Source organism: Sminthopsis crassicaudata, chromosome 1 (assembly GCF_048593235.1).
Source record: "Sminthopsis crassicaudata isolate SCR6 chromosome 1, ASM4859323v1, whole genome shotgun sequence".
Taxonomy (NCBI): domain Eukaryota; kingdom Metazoa; phylum Chordata; class Mammalia; order Dasyuromorphia; family Dasyuridae; genus Sminthopsis; species Sminthopsis crassicaudata.
Window position 1 is genome coordinate 383,185,650 of NC_133617.1, and position 19,191 is coordinate 383,204,840.

The 19,191-nt window shown below is 33.1% G+C and overlaps 1 protein-coding gene across 8 annotated transcripts in view; it reads left to right on the forward strand.

Annotated features, from left to right (window-relative positions):
* The window catches only part of NEDD4L (NEDD4 like E3 ubiquitin protein ligase), a 453,149-nt gene that overhangs the window by 105,765 nt on the left and 328,193 nt on the right, over positions 1–19,191 (forward strand). The window contains exon 1 of one of the 8 annotated variants that reach the window (XM_074279449.1): positions 17,495–17,534. The exons of the other annotated variants lie outside the window; for them this stretch is intronic. The gene's annotated coding sequence lies outside the window, so the exon portion shown is untranslated. Of the gene's footprint in view, positions 1–17,494; positions 17,535–19,191 lie in introns of those variants that run through there. 8 annotated transcript variants of the gene reach the window in all.

Here is a 19,191-nt window from a genome sequence, read left to right on the forward strand (position 1 = left end):
TTGAGCTGCATGTCCCCCCAAAAAGTTTCATTTCCCAGTTTCATGAACCTGTTGAATTGAAGATTATTATAGTATTTTAATTTTGTGGAAAATCTTCAAACTTTTTTGGCAAGTTGCTTTCTCATTGTGTACTCTCTTGGAAAATGGCTGAGCATCATGTGCCGCATATTTAGATTGCTGATCACTTCCTTCGGCATCTTTAATCTGCTTATTATTATTTGTTAAAAGTTCCCCTAAAATAATTTTGTTTTTTTAAAAAGCAAGACCTCATTCAGAAGCAACGCTTAAAGAAACAAAAATAACCCACCCCCAAAAGAAACCAAAATACTCCCTTCCCCAATCCCTTCCAAAACAAGCCAAAAAATTTAATCAAAAATTAGAGAATTGAGATTTTTTTTGTGTGTGGCAGTTTTGTATTATTAGTAGTACTAATATGTTGTTACTATGTTACTATGAATTATCAAAAGTTTAGAGAATATTTGGGGTGTTCATCATAGATTTAGAACTGGAAGGGACTTATAAATGTCATTTTATCTAACTCCTTCATTTTACAGATTAAAAAACTCAAATCCAAAAGGATTAAATGTTTACTCCAAGGTCTCATAGGAAATAAATAGCACAATTCAGTTTTGAATCCAGGTCTCCTAACTGTAAATCTATTTTTCTTTCTACTATGATATTGGATGAGTGTAATGAATTTTAAGCAACCCTTCTGTGCCTTTTAAGTCTGTGTTAAATGGTAAGCAGGGCATTTCACAAAATAATCTTACAAAATGCCATGTAGAAAGGCATCTAGGACAGAGTGTTCAGTAAATATCTCTTGCAGAAAAATAGCCAAGCAGCTTTTTTTTTTTTTTAGTTTATTGTAATGCTCAGTTATAATAATTAAAAAGGTATTGTTTCCTTTTGTAGAAACAATGAATTGCCTTGGTTATATTTGAAGGTAGCAGCAAAAGATGATTCAGAAGTGAAATATCTCTGCTTTTATTATTTTCCATATAACTAATCAGGTTATTCCTATTAGTGTATTGCTCCTCTGATGACTGAAGAAAAAGCTTCATCCCTATTTTTATGAATTGTAGAGTTTATTTAATGGGGAATCTGATATTTGATTATTTCTGTATGAGTCTCTTATGTGTCTATGCAAAGCTGGATTAGATATAAACTCATAAATATGGCGCCTCTGTTTGTTTTGCCTTACTATCTGATTGTAACTTATCATTTGAATGGAGACCATCTGGGGTAGAACACATAGATACAAATCATATTTGTCTTTCTAGGAGCTATGCTAGTGTAAACCATGAGGTTCCCAGTAGTGATCCAAATCTTTCTACAAAAACTAACTGACCTTTGATATAGTTGGCTGAAAGCAATATCTCTCTAATAAATTCCCTATTTACTGGCTTTACTCATATAATTAACACATTTGCAAAGTTTTTTTTGTTGGTTTTGCTGGAACATTTTGTTAAGTTATTCTTCTGTCCCTGACATGTATATTTTTATACCTGTATACTTGCTTTTCTTTAAACATGTTTTATCATTGAAAAGTCAAAAGCAAGATTGAGTGTGGGGAGAACTGAAGTAGATTTTTAAGAAGTCTCTTTTTAAAAAGGAATTTAAGGAATCTCTGTGAATACAGAAAATTTATAAGCGTTCTAGCAGCTTTCTCCTCTTCATTATGCTTTGTGATGTTAATGCCCTTGTAGCTGGCCAGGAAGTTAAACTCTTTCTCCCCCAAGTGGATAAAAGTGAGTAGTTCTATTCCAAAATTAACTAAAGGAAACAGACAAAAACAACTAGAAATTGTTGATGTGGTTCCTGAAAGCAGTGAAGACCACACCCCACCTCATGTGTTTGATTAGTTCTTATTAATCATTTTGGCATGTTTTGATATTTAGATATAAGTAAAGTGTTTTAAGGAAACATTGGTTTGTTGAATAAAGATCTGGGTTCCAACCAAGAAACTAAATCAAGTCTATGCTCGTCCCTAACTGGAGAAGGATAACTTTCATAGTTTTGATTTCTCATAGATCTACTGTTAATTATGATCAACTTATTCAAACAAGGATATTGCGAAAACTTTAATATCATGTGTTCAGTTTTGCAATCAGGACCTCTCTTTCATGCTTGCATTCCTTTACTCTCTCTTCCACTCTTTTTCTTTTCCTTTTTTAATTTTATCAAATCAAACAAGCATTTCCATAATGCAATAAAAAATATTGTACATAAAACTACAAATCTATTATGTACAATTTGCTTTTCCTTTTAAATATATAATAAAGGTAACATGTATTTTGTTTCTTTTTTCCTTTTTTTCTTTCCTCTCCCTCTCTCCCAGAGATAGCTATCATTAGACAAAATTAGGTTTAGGACAAAATTATATATATAATACACACACTCACATGCATGTAAAATTATTCTATACATGTATTTATCAATTCTTTCTATGGATACAGATAGCGTTTTTCTAAATATGTCCTTTATAGTTTCCTTTGATATTTGTAAAGGTCAAATAACTTACTCATTCAAAATCATTCTTTTTTATAGCTTTTTATTTACAAAACATGCATGGGTAAGTTTTTCAACAATGACCTTTGCAAAACCTTCTGTTCCAAATTTTTCCCTCCTTCTCCCCACTCTCTCCTCTAGGTGGCAGGTAGTCCAATTTACATGTTAAATATGCTAAAATATATGTTAAATCCAATATATGTAAACATATTTTTACAGTTATCTTGCTGCAGAAGAAAAATAGGATCTAGAAAGGAAAAAAAAAACCTGAGAAGGAAAACAAAAATGCAGGCAAACAATAACTGAAAGAGCAAAAATGCTGCGTTGTGGTCCATACTCGGTTCCTGTAGTTCTCTCTCTGGGTGTAGCTGATTCTCTTCATTACTGAACAATTGGAACTGATTTGAATCATCTCATTGTTGAAGAGCTTCTTGTCCATCAGAACTGATCATCGTATAATCTTGTTGTTGCCATGTACAATGATGTCCTGATTCTGCTCATTTCACTCAGCATCAATTCATATAAGTCTCTCCAGGCCTCTCTGAAATCATCCTGCTGGTCATTTCTTATAGAACAATAATATTCCATAACATTCATATACCATAATTTATTCAGCCATTCTCCAATTGATGGGCATCCACTCAGTTTCCAGTTTCTGGCCACTACAAAAAGGACTGCCACAAAATTTTTTGTACATGTGGGTCCCTTTCTCTCTTTTAAGATCTCTTTGGGAACACTGCTGGGTCAAAGAGTATGCACAATTTGATAACTTTTTGAGCACAGTTCCAAATTGCTCTCCAGAATGGTTGGTTTTGTTCACAGTTCCACCAACAATGTTACAGTTTTCCCACATCCCCTCCAATATTCATCATTATCTTTTCCTGTCATCTTCAAAGACTTCAAAATTTACTTCAGATATTTGCTAGCTGTGTGATCCTGGGCAAGTTTCTGAACTTTTGTCCCTCATTTTCCTCATTTATAAGAAAAAAAGATGAAGAGATTGAACTCCATGGTGTCCACAAAAATGATACTATAAATATTTTTTGTACATACAGATTTTTTTTTCCTTAGGCTCTAATACTAGTACTGGTATTTCTAGATCAAAAAGTATATACAGTTACTAACTTAGGGAGCTTAATTTAAAATTTCTTTTCATAATGGTTTTACCAACATGTAATTCTAATAACAGTATATTCATATGCCTATTTCCTGCAACCTCTTCAATATTTTACCTCTCCTTTTTGTCAGCTTGACTAATCAAATGGATAGGAAATAGAACCTCAGAGCTGCTTTAATATAAATTCATCCAAGTATTATTGCTTTGGAAATTTTTTTGTAAAGGCTTGGATTTCTTCTCTTGAGAATTACCTTTTCTTTTCCATGATTTCCATCATTTGATGGCCACAGGGATGTTAGGAGATTACTGATCTTGAAAATAGGTACCTTTGTGTTGAACAATAGCATACTGCCCAAGTTTCCCAAACTCATTTCACTTTAGTCTTCTCTTTAGTCATTTTGGGCTCAGTTTGTCTCTCTGGGACATTTTTGAAATTAGATGTTCTGATGGACTTTGAGGACTATCTATCCAAGTTTGTGCCCTAAACTATAATTATCAGACTTTTTTTTTAAAATTTAGGAACAGTAGATTTTGTTCTAGTGGAGATGGGCTTTTAAGTTTAATGCATTCAGCACAATATACTCCTGAAGCAGGAGCACAACCTTTCCATCTGTGAAAAATGACCTTTTTTGACTTTCTACTGGACATCATCCATGATACTGATGATTGTCTTTGCCAAAACAGTTTCTTGTTTAATTTCTTGCTTGATATTGAAGTTCAAAGGATTACTGAACAGGGAAAATCTGTCATGTCTTAGCCTAGCCTATTCTCTTAGTTACCCATTCACTCACTTGGTCATTTTTTAGTTCCTAAATGGTAGTATAATATGGCTAAATAATATCATTACTCCCTCCCCCCATTAACTTAAAACAAATTTCATATGTTTTGTTTCTACATCACTTTAATTTCCAAACATATACTTCCTGCCTCCCATCCAAAGGATCCTTGAAACTAAGAATGAAAATGAAAGGAGAAAAGAAACCATCACAAACAAAATAAACCTAGACATCTATCAAGTCTTATAGATTTGCAGTCTTCCATACTCAGGGTCTTTGCAAAGAAGGAAGGAACTTCCTTTTTGGGAGATCCAAATGTTATTAAATTTCTCTTTTTTGGTTTCTTTTTGTATAATGTTCTTTAGTTCAATCAGTCAGTAAACATTTATCAGGCATCTATTTAGTGCAAAGCACTATACTAGGCATAAAAAAAGCAAAAGACATTTCCTGCCCTCAAGGGTCTCAAGGTCAATTGAGAGTGACAACAACAAAAAAATAAAATGTACAAATAAACTGTACAGGATAAATAGGAAATAATTAAGAGGGATTGGGAAGAACTTCCTGTAAAAGATAGGTTTTTAGTTGTGCCTTAAAGATATCCAGGAAAGCCAGAAGCCAGTAGGTAGTGATGAGGAGGGAGAGCATTCCAGGTATGGGAGACAGTCAGAGAAAATGTCTGGAGGTGAGAGATGGAGTGTCTGGTGCATGGAATGACAAGATGTCAGAGCCCCTGAATAGAAGAGTTTGTGATGGGGAATTAAGGTGTAAAAAGACTGGAAAGGCAGGAGGAAGCTAGGTTATAAAGGGTTTTTAAATGACAGAATTTTGTATTTGATCCTAGAGACAACAGGAAGCTATTGAAGTTTATTATTGGCTGACACCAAAGCTGGGAGCCTGTGGATGGGAGGATTGGTGTGCATTCCATAGTAATAGAGAAAATAGGGGAGTGAGAGAGTTTAGGGGGATATACTTTTCCCCCAAATCTATACTCTAAAGAAGAACTAAATTTTTTGATTTTTCTAGGTTTTTGAATTATTAAAAACTTTCTCATTAATGATTGTATATATTTTAAAACAAGATTAATCTGAGCAATTAAGATTATAATGCCTTTAAGAATAAAAGCAATAATTTATTGACCCTAGGATAAAGGGCCACTTATGGAACTTACATGGCATAGTAAAGAAACGCCACAGAGAGTTGGGAATAGAACCTGAAGAGGAATGAAAAAACTTTTGAATGAGGAAAACTATTGTGGAGTAAAATGGGGTACCTCATCATTGAAAGCCTTCACATGGAGGCTAGAGGCCCATTTTCTGTCTTTTTTAAAATGCAAATCCAATATAGGCATATGTATTTATACAATTGTCTTGCTGCACAAGAAGAATCAGATCAAAAAGGAAAAAAAAATGATAAAAAATAAAATTCAAGCAAACAATAATAAAAGAAGTAAAAATGCTGTGTGTTGATCCACTCTCAATTCCCACAGTTCTCTCTCTGGATGTAGATGATTCTCATCATCACAAGATTATTGGAACTGGCTTGAATCATCTTATTATTGAGAAGAGCCATATCCATCAGAATCAATCATTGTATAATCTTGGGATTGTCATATACAATGAATCCTGGTTCTCCTCCTTTCACTTAGCATCAGTTCATGTAGCTCTCTCCAAGCCTCTCTAAAATCATCCTGCTGATTGTTTCTTATAGAACAATAATATCCCATAATATTCATATACTATAACCTATTCAACCACTCTTCAATTGCTTGGCATCTACTCAGTTTCCAGTTTCTTGCCACTACAAAAAGGGCTGCCACAAACATTTTTGCACGTGTGGGTCCCTTTTTTCCTTTAAAATATCTTTGAGGTATAAGCCCAAGAGGAACACTGCTGGATCTAAAGGTATGCACAATTTGATAACCTTTTGAGCATAGTTCCAAATTACTTTCCAGAATGGTTGGATCTGTTCACCGTTCCACCAAAAATGTATTAATTAGCCTCCCAGTTTTCCAGCATCCCCTCCAACGTTCATCATTATCTTTTCCTGTCATCTTAACCAATCTGACAGGTGTGTAGTGGTACCTTAGAGTTGTCTTAATTTGCATTTCTCTGATCAATCATGATTTATAGCACCTGTTCATATGACTAGAAATGGTTTTAATTTATTTATCTGAAAATTGACTTATCAATTGGAGAATGGCTTGAATTCTCATAAATTTGAGTCAATTCTCTATGTATAATTTTAGAAGTGAGGCCTTTATCAGAACTGAATGTAAAACTGTTTTCCCTTCCCTTCATCTTGTCTGCATTGGTTTTGTTTGTACAAAATCTTTTTAACTTAATATAATCAGAATTATCTATTTGGTGTTCAATAATGAATTCCAGTTCTTTGGTCAAAAATTCTTTCTTTCTCCACAGTTCAGTTCTGAGCAGTAAACTATCCTATGCTCTTCTAATTTGCTTATAATATCACTCTTTATGTCTAAATCATGAACCCATTTTGACCTTATCTTGGTATATGTTATAAGGTGTGGGTAGAGGTATTTTTCTAAGGCTCTTGTAGAAGTGATTGCTATTGAGTTATACTTTGAACTTGATAAATCACAGAAATCCCTTCCAATTGAGAGATTCTGTGAGACGGGAGTGGCTATGAGCTCTGATAAGAGGAGAAGGAAGAGGAAATTGGAGATAGAAAAGGAAAAGAAAGCTATACACTGATGAAAAAAATGAATTAATAATTTTGTGGGGAACACATTGCCAGTAAAAATGTAGGAGTATGTCTAAGCCAGAATTTTGATTACCTTATATTTGATTTTTTTTTCCTTTATTCAACTAAAATTTCTTTTAAGACTAGCACAGCATAATGGATACATTGCAACATTTAGAGTGGGGAAAGTAAGAGTTTTGGAATATACCTTTAACACTTCCTGTTTGAGATAACATGGGCCTGTCATTTAACTTATCTGATCTTCATTTACTTCATCTGTAAAACAGGGATAATAAGCTCCGTTATATGTGTCTTTTTGGGTTATTACAAGGCTCAAATGAGATTGTAAGATGTTTTGTGAAGCTTAAAATGCTTTTTTATATGTCAACCATTATTACTAAGCATTTATTCTGTGTTTAGAACCTGGGTAAGTATTGTGAGTAACTCAAAGGAAGAAGAAGACCTGGTTTGTGCTTTTTAGAAACTTAAAGTTCAGTAAGAAAAGCAAAAAAAAAAAAAGTGAATAACATTAGCTATTTAAAATACATTATTATCTTTTGTTTTTATATTAGTCAATGTGTATCTCACTTGCAATTCAATATGCCCTTCTTTATAATAAAGAAAAACTGTCAGGCAAAAGCATCAAAAAATGATGACTACTTCTTATTTAAAAAATTATACAATAATTATATAATATATGTTATATATTATAAATATAATATAAATAAAAGTATATATCAAATATAATATATAAATTTACATGTTTATATATTAAATATAATATAATAAATGTAAATGTAAAAAAATAAATAATATTAATATAATATAAAAATTATATTATATAAAAACATGGAGGAATAGATTGACACTCCCTTTTTAGTAGCAGTAATGATGTTGATTCAATTGATTATGGGTCCAGAGCTAGAAAGAAAGACACACATTTAGCAGACAAACAGCAGTCTCCTGTGTAAAATGAAGAATAGTTAGGGCTGGTTGAATATATGGGGCCAGGTGAGACACTCCCGAAAATGGGAGAAAGGGAGATTTTAGAAGGTTAAGTCCTCTAGACATGGTCTCTGGTAGTATAGATAAGATGTCTAAGTGTAAATATACTAGATATTTGATGCCATGCCCTGAGAGATGAACCAGTATCCCAATATTCCAGAGTCATTATAAAACCATATATCAATACTGCATGATGTCAGAATTCCATTTATCTTGACTCTTTTCAGCTTCAGCATTCAGTGGAGTTTTCTGTTCATTCAAACTGAAGCATACATTCCTTTACATTTCTAGTGGAATATTTCAAGGTTGCTATCAAAGCAAAAATGCTTTCTTTTGTACTATCAAAGCTTTGTGCTGGTTGTATTCTTTTGGTGAATTAGTGCTCTCTCTTAAATCCAGTCTTGCCATCCCTGTTTTTCCTGAATGACAGGCAGAATTGAGTATTGCTTAGAATCATGGATTACCTTTCCTTTTTCCTTTCTCTCCCTCTCCCTCTCCCTCTCCCCTTTTTTCTTTCCCCTCTTTTTCTTTTCTTGTCTTTTCTTCCAATCAGGGTTAACTTGCCCGGGATCACACAGCTAGTAACCATTAAGTGTCTGAAGCTGGATACGAATTTGGGTTCTCCTGACTCCACAGCTGATGTTCTATCTACTGCACACCTAGCTGTTGTCCCCATGTGTATCTTCCTAAGATTAATAGAAGATTTTGGAAGAAACGTTTTGGTTTACCTTTTCTCCAGGATATTATGAAATTGAACTAATTTCAAAGATGTGCTACCCATTCTTCATACATTATCCAATACTTTCTCCTGAAATCTATTGATCCACAATGTTTGTCTCATTTGTAAACATACCCTCTTCTCTCTGTATATGTGTGTATATGTATACACACATGAGTATATGTTTGTGAATATATACATATTTGTGTATATACACACTGATAAATAAGCTTTGAAATGTGTAGTTATCAATATTGATTCATAAAATTTGGAGCTAGAATGACCTTTAAGAACCTTAATATAACTTTCTTCTTTTACATGAGGCTCAGAAGTTGTGACTTGTTGAAGGTTATACCAGTATTTGCCTGGCGGGTGGAAATAAAACTCCCAGAACAAGACTCATAGTCAAATACAGTATGGCTAATATGAGAATGTGTTGCATGAGTTCATATGTATAATCAATGTTTGTTTTCTCAAGGAGTATGGGAGGGGTACAAAGAAGAAAATTTGAATTGCAAAATAAAAAAAATAAATGTTAGAAAATTAAAAATTAAAACATGGCACCTCCTTGCCATATAGGATGTCAAGAGATTAAGGATTTGACTCAGGTTAGTACCCAAATATAGTAGAGAATCATACAATTTTAGCATTGCAAAGGATCTTTGAAATCTTATGGATTTGATATGAAAATTTATGGATTAGAGACAATGATAAATCCATATATGAAATATTTGTAAAGACTTAGAAAACCGATAAGACTATCAAATGCACTTTTTTTTTTTCAAGAATTGAAGTTTTTTGGAGAAGATATGAAGTGGTAACAGAGGTCAACCTGTATAGTAGTAGGGGCACTAGAGTGGAGCTGGAAGATCTGGGTTCAGATCTCAGCTTTATATCTATGATTTAATATTTAGTTGTTTTGAGTTTATCAGGAAAGACCCTGAAGAAGATAAATTTTGACCTCTTATCATAAGCACATAGAATTATAGATTTAGAGCTAGGCAGGAGTTTAGGAGCCTTGTCCAAATTCTTTATTTTGCAGATGAGGAAACTGAGACTCTCAGAAATGAATTGCCCCCAAGGTCATACAAGTAGCCATTGCCAGGGTTGAGATTTGAATAATAGTCCTCTGGTTTAAAATACACCATATTACACATCTCTCAGCTGAAAGAGTAGAAAGAAAATGCAATATTTTCTTTCTGATCAGCTGGATTAGCAAGTAAACCCAGTATCAAAACAGTATGACAGCTTCCTAGAACTGATGTAAGAGGAGATAGATAAGGGAAGGGATGCGGAGAGACCATAAAGGTCAGCAAGTTATCTTAACTTGCAGTTTTAGTTAATAAGCTCAGTAGTGAGATGCTCTTTAGACCAGAGTACTTCACCTTTTTTGTGTTTATCACAGACCACTTTGGAACTCTCTTTGAAGCCTGTCAGTCACTTTTCAGAATACATTAAAATTCATAAAATAAAGCACATAGGATAACCAAGGAAACTAATTATATTAAAATGTGATTATCAGAATATTTTTTAGAAGACAAGTTAATGGACCCCAGTTAGATAACTCATAATACATTTTAACATATTAAATATATTGAATCAAGTTGAGCAAAGTACATGAATGCCTATATTAATATGAAAGAATAAAATGTTTTCAATTTAACAAATTTATTTTATTTTTTCTTGAAACTTTGGTTAACTATATTTTATAAAGAAAATATGATACATCTCTATTATAAAGTCACTATATGTAAATTACCCCCTTTTTCCCATGCCCCTTTTCCAATTTTCAAGTAAAAACTTAGAATAATCCCAGAACCAATGCCTATGGTTAGGAGGCTTGGCAATCTTCTCACATTCCAGACAACTGGCTGATGAAACTTGAATTGCTTGTGAAAACAATGAAACACTGTTTTATGCAACTGAAATATGAGGTTATCATGGTGATGAATTTCAGTTAAATTTGAACGTGATTAACCACTGGTTTTGTCTTTCTCCTTTTAAAAATTTCTAATTGATTTCAAATGACCTACTTTTCAATTCTTATGAGTATTTAATGGCTATGTAATTTTCCCTTAAAAACCTAAAATCTCTGACATTTAAGTGTTTTTCTGAAACCAATACTGACCCATAAAGCTATTTTGCTCACATTTCATAATCTTAGAAATGAAATCCTTTGTCCTGTATCTTGGATATATTCTGAAGGAATTGTGGCATTATAGGAACCAGGAAGAGCTGAGTTCAAGTTCTACTTCTGAGATATACTGGCTTTATGACTAAGGTCAAGGCCCTTAACCTCTCAGTTCCCCAAGTAACTCTGCCATGAAAGGTATTGATTTGTGTTAGTAAAGAAACTCCTGAGTCAGCTAGGTGGCACCAGGAGAATCTGAATTAAAATCTGACTTCAGACACTTACTAGCTATGTGATCCTAGGCAAGTCACTTGACTCCAATTGTCTTTGAAAGGGAAGGAAGGAAAAAGTTGTGATACTATAACCAAATTAGGAGAGAATTGAATAGTTTACCTATCAGATCTTTGTAGAAAGAAAGAATTTATGGCCAAAGAAAAACTAAAGAACATTATGAAATGGAAAATGGACAACTCTGATTACATTAAATTAAAAAAGATTTTGCACAAATAAATCAATCAGTCAGTCAACATTTATTATGGGGAAAATGCATGATATTTGAGGAACAATAAATTGGTTCACTTGACATAAGGTTCATAATGGGAATGATTAATTATAGGATATTTTTAGAACTAGAAGGAATTTTAGAGAGTATATAGTCCAATTTATGAAACTGAGGCCAGATTAAATTAAGTGATTTGTCTTAAGTCACATAATCAAAAATGGCAGATCTGGGTTTTGAGATCAGATCCTGCAATTTCCAGTTTAATAAGATACCCTTGTATCTTATTATTCTTTATTTAAAAGTTGGGACTAATAACCTTAACTGGCTGATTTGTGCCCCCCCAGGTTAGAAAATGAAATTACACCACCACCCTCTTTCTAATCATATGATGTGTTTATATTAGTATACAAATTCTTAATAATTTTTTTTTTCTGTGCCACTCAGCACTGTGAGACAGATAAGTGCTTTTATGATCTCCACTTTACAATTGAGGAAACAAGCAAACAAAGGTTAAGTGATTTGCCCAAATTCACTCAGCTAGTTAAATATCTGAGGTTGGATTTGAATTTAGGAATTCATGATTCTAGACCTAGTGCTCCAGTCATTTGTATCCCAGAGCTATAGAAGAATCAGATAATGACACCTTTTTTTAGGAATCCTTTCTGTATCCCCTTCTTACTACCATCCCTCCCATCTCTGCCTTTTCATCCAAAGTTAGCTGATATGTGCTTTGTGTATATGTTGTTGATACCTCTATATATATATGAATGCCTTTCCCATTAGAATGTAAGCTTTTTGAAAGCTGGAACTATTTTTTCTCTGAAGTCCTAGTATTTGGGGCATTAATTAATTAACATAGCAACTTAATGAATACTTATTTATTGATTGATTGTGAGGACAGATGACAATGAAGCAAGTAGCCTTGAATGAGAGATCTGAAAAAAAAAAAAAAAAAAAAGAAAAAGAGAATTTGTTTCTCCTTAGGGATTCCCTGCACTGATGAAGTCATGGGTTGGGTCCCACCAATATGTTTTGAATTAAACTTAGTCTGTAAAAAAAAAAAAAAAAAAAAAAAAAAAAAAAGAAAATTGTTAGAAACCTTTTCTAAGAGGAATTTTGGCCAGAGAAGAGCTAGAGAACATTATGAAATGCAAAATAGATAATTTTGATTATATTAAATTAAAAAAGTTTTATACAAACAAAACTAATGTACTCAAGATTAGAAGGGAAGCAGAAAACTGAGAAAAAAATTTATATCCAATGTTTCTGATAAGATTTTTTTTTTTTAATTTGTTTTGGGAGACTTTTTTTGAGACAATTAGAGTTGTGACTTGCCCAGGGAAACATAGCTAGTAAATATTAAATGTCTGAGGCTGGATTTAACTCAAATTCTTTTGACTTTAGGACTGGTACTCTATCCAAGGCACCATCTAGCTGCCTCTAAAGGCCTCATTTCTAAAATATGTAGAAAATTGACTCAAATTTATAAGAATATAAGCCATTCCCCAATTGATAAATGGTTAAATGATATGAACAATTTTCAGATGAAAAAATTAAAGTCATTTCTAATTATGGGGAAAAATGCTCTGTTACTATTAATTAGAGAAATGCAAATTAAGACAATTCTGTGATACCACTTCCTACCTCTCAGATTGGGTAAGATGACAGGAAAAGATAATGATAATACTGGAGAGGATGTGGGAAAATTGGGACACTAATGCATTGTTGGTGAAGTTGTGAACTGATTCAATTATTCTGGAGAGCAGTTTGGAATTATTTTCAAAAGATTATCAAACTGCATACTTTTTGATTTAGCAGTGCCATTTCTGGGTCTTTATCCCAAAGAAATCAAAAAAGAGGGGAGAGGATCCACATGTGCAAAAAATGTTTGTTGCAGCCCTTTTTGTAGTGGCAAATAACTGGAAATCGAGTGATTGCTTATCAGTTTGGGAATGGCTGAATAAGTTATATGAATGTAATAGAATATTGTTGTTCTATAAGAAATGTTGAGTAGGCTGGTTTCAGAAAAGCCTAGAAATACATGAACTGATGCTAAGTGACATGGGTAGAACCAAAAAAACATTGTACACAGTACCCACAAGATTATGTGATCTATGTGACGGACTGCTCTTTTCAAGTATGAGATGATTCAAGACAATTTCAATAGACTTGTGATGGAAAGAGCTATCTGCATTCAGAGAATGAGCTATCAAGACTGAATATGGATCAGAGAATAATATTTCACCTTTTTGTTCTTGTTTGTTTTGCTTTCTCATTTTTTTCTTTTGATCTAATTTTTCTTGCACAGCGTGATAAATATGAAAATTTGTTTAGAAGAATTGCACAGGCTTAACCTATATTGGATTGCTTGCTGTCCAGGAGAGGGGGATAGAAGGAGGGAGAAAAATTTGAAAAACAAGGTTTTGTAAAAGTGGATGTTGAAAACTTTTTGCACGTATCTGTAAAAATTAAAAGAAAAAAATAAAGCACTCATGAGATCAAAAAAAAACCCCAATACACTTTTTTGGCTCTGCTTTGTAGAAATTTCACTTGCTGTATTTCTCATCCATTTGCTTACTTAATCACTTCTCCACATTGATAGAAAAAACCTATTCTTTCTTAATTAAAACAGTGGCTTATACTAAACTGACCAGGCAAATCCCCAAACCAGCTAATTCAATGTCTTGTCTCATATTCAGCAACAAAAATGTAATCTGAGAACTGCAGGAGTAAAGTTGATCCTTTCACCCACATTTGTAATTCTAACTAGAATTTTGTTTCTTGGTGGTAAATTTAGGAAATGCTGTGAAAAGTGTGTAATATATGATGACTTGGATGATGAAGTATTTTTTTTTTTGTTTTTAAAGCTATCATAAAACGTCATTGATTAATATTGCAGAATAATCTGGAGTAGGGGAGCAGAGAGTTGAGGCCTGTGAGCCAGGCTGAGCCTCATTTGGGAATACAATATTGGTATTATTTGACACAGGGAGATGAACTTCTGTTTAAGAGATTGAAAAAGCTTGGTTTTGAGTGGGGGATCTTCCACTTAATTGTAGCTGTCTGAGTTTGGACACTTCATTTCCCTTAAAGGATTACTCTGGGAAATGATGGGCTTAAACAAGATAATTTTAAAGAGAGAGGTTCTTAATGTGGTATGTATGAACTTGTTTTCTTTTTAAAAGAAATTTATTTTCATTTCATAGAACAAAACAAGCATTTCTAAAATATCATAATTTTTAACAAAAAGATTGCACAAATTCAAGTCTAATATGTACAATTGCTTATTCCCTCCAAATATACAACAAAGTTATTGTATACATTTCTTTTTTCCCCATTTTTTCTTTCTCCAATACCCACCCCCTGCCCTAGAGATGGCCTGTTGACATAAAAAGGGGTGTGTATGTATACATAAAATTATTTTATTCATACTTTATTTATCATTTTTTCTCTGGATGCAGATATCATCTTTTTTCATATCTTTTATTTTTGATTTGTGTATTTATAATAGTCAAAATGATAGACACTTGAAGTAATTTTAAAAATAATATTGCTGGTTTTTATAAGTAATGTTCTCTTAGTCTGCTCACTTTGTTCTTTATCATTTACTGCAAATCTTTTCATGCCTTTCTTTGATCATCAAGTTCTCTCTCTTATATATATCACTATAGTAGTGCATCACAACTATACACCACAACCAGCCATCTATATGTTCTGTAAAACATTACATTAACATTGAAAATTATAATTACTATTTGTGATAATAATTGAGCTTGTTTTTGTTTTCTTTTTTAAAAAATAGTATTTTGTTTTTTCGGATATATAGAGAGATAGTTTTAACCATTCATTTTTGTACAACTTTGTGATCTAAATTTTTCTTCCTCCCTTACCTCTTCCCCTCCTTAAGACAGCAAACAATCTGATACAAGTTAAATATGTCTAATTCTTTAAAAAATATTTCTTTGTTTTATCATGTTGTATAAGAAAAATCAGAACAAAAGAAAAAAAAAACACAGGAAAAAAAAAACAAACAAAAAGGTGAAAATATTATGCTTTAAGGTACATTCAGGCTCCATAGTTCTCTCTCTAGATTGGGATAGCATTTTCCATCTCAACTCTTTTTGAATTGCCTTGAATTGTTAAGAATAGCCAAATCCATTATGGTTGATCATAATTTTGTTGTTACTGTGTACAATGTTCTTTTGGTTCTGCTTACTTCACTGAGCATCAGTTCATTCCGGGTTTTTAGGAAATCAGACTGTTCATCATTTCTTACAGAACAATAATATTCCATGACCATCATCATATTCCCTAACTTATACAGCCATTCACCAACTGATGACAGCCATCCAATTTCCAGTTCCTTGCCACTACAAAAAGGGCTGTCAGAAACATTTTTGCACATATGGGTCCTTTGCCTTTTTTTTTTTTTTTTTTTTTTTTTTTTGAGCTTGCTTTCTTAAGAAATAGCTTGAAAACTCTAATCTCAATATAATTGGTTACTTTTGGAATTCTATGCATATTATTTCACTCATTAAACTATTATTCTCAGTAGGGAGTCATAGAATTCAATAGACTACCAAATAGGTATGGAATGTACAGAACGTTCAGAGATCTTGCGCTTAGATCTCCTCCAAAATTAATGCCTCAACTATGTAAGTTTAGAAAATGTGAAGATATGGATATTACCCCTGGTTTTACTACTAAGCTATACAGCTCTGTGACAAACAATTTTACCTCTCAAGTTCTCTTATTCCTCAAGAAATAGGCTTTATTATTGTGTATACTGAGTTAAGTGTCTGAGGTCACATTTGAACTTGATATGGTCTGGGAAAATATGGGTTCTTCCTTTGTGAAACAGATGATATGTATATTGATAAATCTCTTTGATCAAGATTGGGTATGTAGTACCAAGTACCCCCCAAAACCTCACTGGAACAAGCCCACTTCTCATTCCTTAATTATTAGCCAATCAAATTAATTGATAGCCTCAGGAACAACCACTCTTTCAATGGGCTATAAACTATGAGCCTACCATCATGAGTTGTCCAAGAGAGATTGCTAAATGACTTTTTTATTGATAATATGCTAGCATGAAACTATCTCTTGAACTTTTTAAACATCACACTTTGAGTGAGCTAGGTGACTTGAGTCATCAGCTGTACTCAGTCAACCCCATCTTTATGCAGAAATGATGGGTTAATAGAGATACTTCTAGGAATTGTAATTTCACTTCTGTATTTCAGCCTCTTGGCAGCTTTACTAAGACCTAGAAAACTGAAAGCTCTTATGCTCTAGGGTAGAAGGTCTTATCACTGTGGCAGAGGGGCAGCTCAATTCAGGCTTCTAATAATAGCTAGAAATAAAGGCAGCCTGAGGAACCAGGATCTTAGAGAGTCCATGTTGTATATTCAACAGAGTTTGCTCTGTTCTTATCTCTATAGGTGGCACTATGCCACCTATAGTAAACATTGTGTTCACAGTACTTGCTGCCAATTCCTACCTAAACTCTAAATCTAAATGCCTAAATCCTACTTGTCTTTCAATAATAATAACTATTAACATTAATATCACAGTAACTAGCATTTATATAGCACTTTATAAATTTTATCTCACTTGACCCTCACAAGAAGTTTGTGAGCTAGTTGCTATTATAATTCCCATCTGAAATGTGAAGACAAGTCGCCCTGATAAATATTTACTCAGGCAGTTGGGACCTGGGTAGTTGATGAGACTTTGTTCTGCCTGTTTCTGCTGTGTTGTAGAAAATCACCTTTTCAGGTCTCTCTGACCTGGCTTCCAGTGGAAAAGTACTGGATTCACCTTGGATTTGAAGGAAGAAAGGGGTGGAGAGTTAAGGTTTTCTGAAGAGAAAACTGCCCCAGTATAGTGAGAATAACATTTTCTTGGGAGAAGAGTTACCTGGTTACCCTGACAATGGAAATTTACTGTTCAAGTCAGCTAACAACTTCCGCATACTGTTCAGTGCTGCTTGAATTTTCCAGCTACTTAGCTGCCTTTTATGGTATATAGTCTTAAAATCGACATCGGGCCTTAAGAAATGGCATTTGGTAAGATTTTTCTTGATGGGGAGGGAAAATTTAGTTTAGAATTTTTTTTAATAGCTCTCATAATTCGAATGTAGCTTATAATAGTTTTTTATACTAAGCTTATAATTTGAAATATATTCATCCAAATTTTGAAGTAATATATCGAAAGTTTCTTTTTTCTTTTTCAGAGGGGATGACTTTTGCTGGAATCACAGTGTAACAAAATGTACCTTTTTAGAACCAAGCTCAAATTGTTCTTACAGATGTTTGCTTAAGTGATGAGAGGTTTTGTCTTTCCTCACTTTTTTTTTTTTTTTTTTTTAAAAGAAAAAAAGGATAAATTTTTGGGGATTTTTCAATTGCTATATGAGTGATAGGAAAATAATATATATTTTTAAAATTCAGACCTGTGATTTCATTGATACAAGAGCTAACTCCTTTGCTCAAACTACTTCCACAAACACAGATCAGCTGCTTGTCTATTATTTACAATCCTAGAGAACTGCCTGGAGGAAGAAAGTTTTTAAGGGATTTTTTTCCTAGTCTCCAAACTCTAGTGAGTGTTTGAGATTGGACTTGTAGTAAGGCCTTCAACTCTTGTTTTCCTTATTCCAATGCATTCACTATAGAGACTCTCCCCATGCTACTCCACAAAAAGAAAGCTGACAAATCTGCTAAGATTCTTCATATTGTGTTTAGGGGAAGGGATTGGGTTTGAGGTGTGAGGGATGAACTTCTGCCTCTGAGCTTTTTGCTTAATTTTGTAGGTTCATAATTTTTGTTTAATGTTGAATTTAGTGGGTTTTTTTAGATGAACGAGTGAAAAGATAAATGCAAAAGTATTTCTTAAGCCTTTATATTAGGCTGAAACTCTATTTTGAAGAAAAGTAGTTCTTCATTTGGAGAGTGGCTTATATTGAATTGCTTTAAGAATTACCAAAAATTTGAATTATACAATACTTGGTATGAATGAATGATGTTCTCTTACAGTCTGTAGAAAAATTGTACCCATTAATAGCTATTTAGGTTGCTGGGATATCTCATGGATCTTTTCTTTCTTGGTAAATATTAACCACTTCTCTTGAACTTTTGTTTTCAGTGACTAAGCTAGAAAATGAAGAACACTATTATTTGGACTATCCAGAAATATGTTTTGTATATTAGACAAGTAGACATTTCCCAGGTTGCTTTTCTAAGATTTATTTTGGTCCTAGTAGGGGAAGGGAGGGTAATTTTGGAATCTGGAATTTTTTACCAAGGAGCGCACAATATTTTTTCTGGGGTACTACTTTTCTATGTAAACATGATACTGCTTTATATCCTCAGCATTTAAGATGACACATAGTACATAGAAGATGCTTTAAAATGCTTGTTTAAAATGCTGTATACTCTCTCCTTTCTAAATTTTCAAAACAGTGTTCTTTTTTGGTTTGCCTATTTTTCTAACTTCGTAGTATCCTTAACTATTTCTTTATTAGTGTCACACTCACTAACTATGAATGTCCCTCAAGACCCTGCCATTTACTTTTCACCTTCTGTACCATGAATCCAATTATCTTCTCTTTGCAAATAATTCCAAATCTGTATACCTATTCCTAATTTTCTCCTGAACTCATCAACTGAGCAAGCAGTCCCACATCACTAACTGCCTTTTGTATATCTTGAACAAAACATCCCA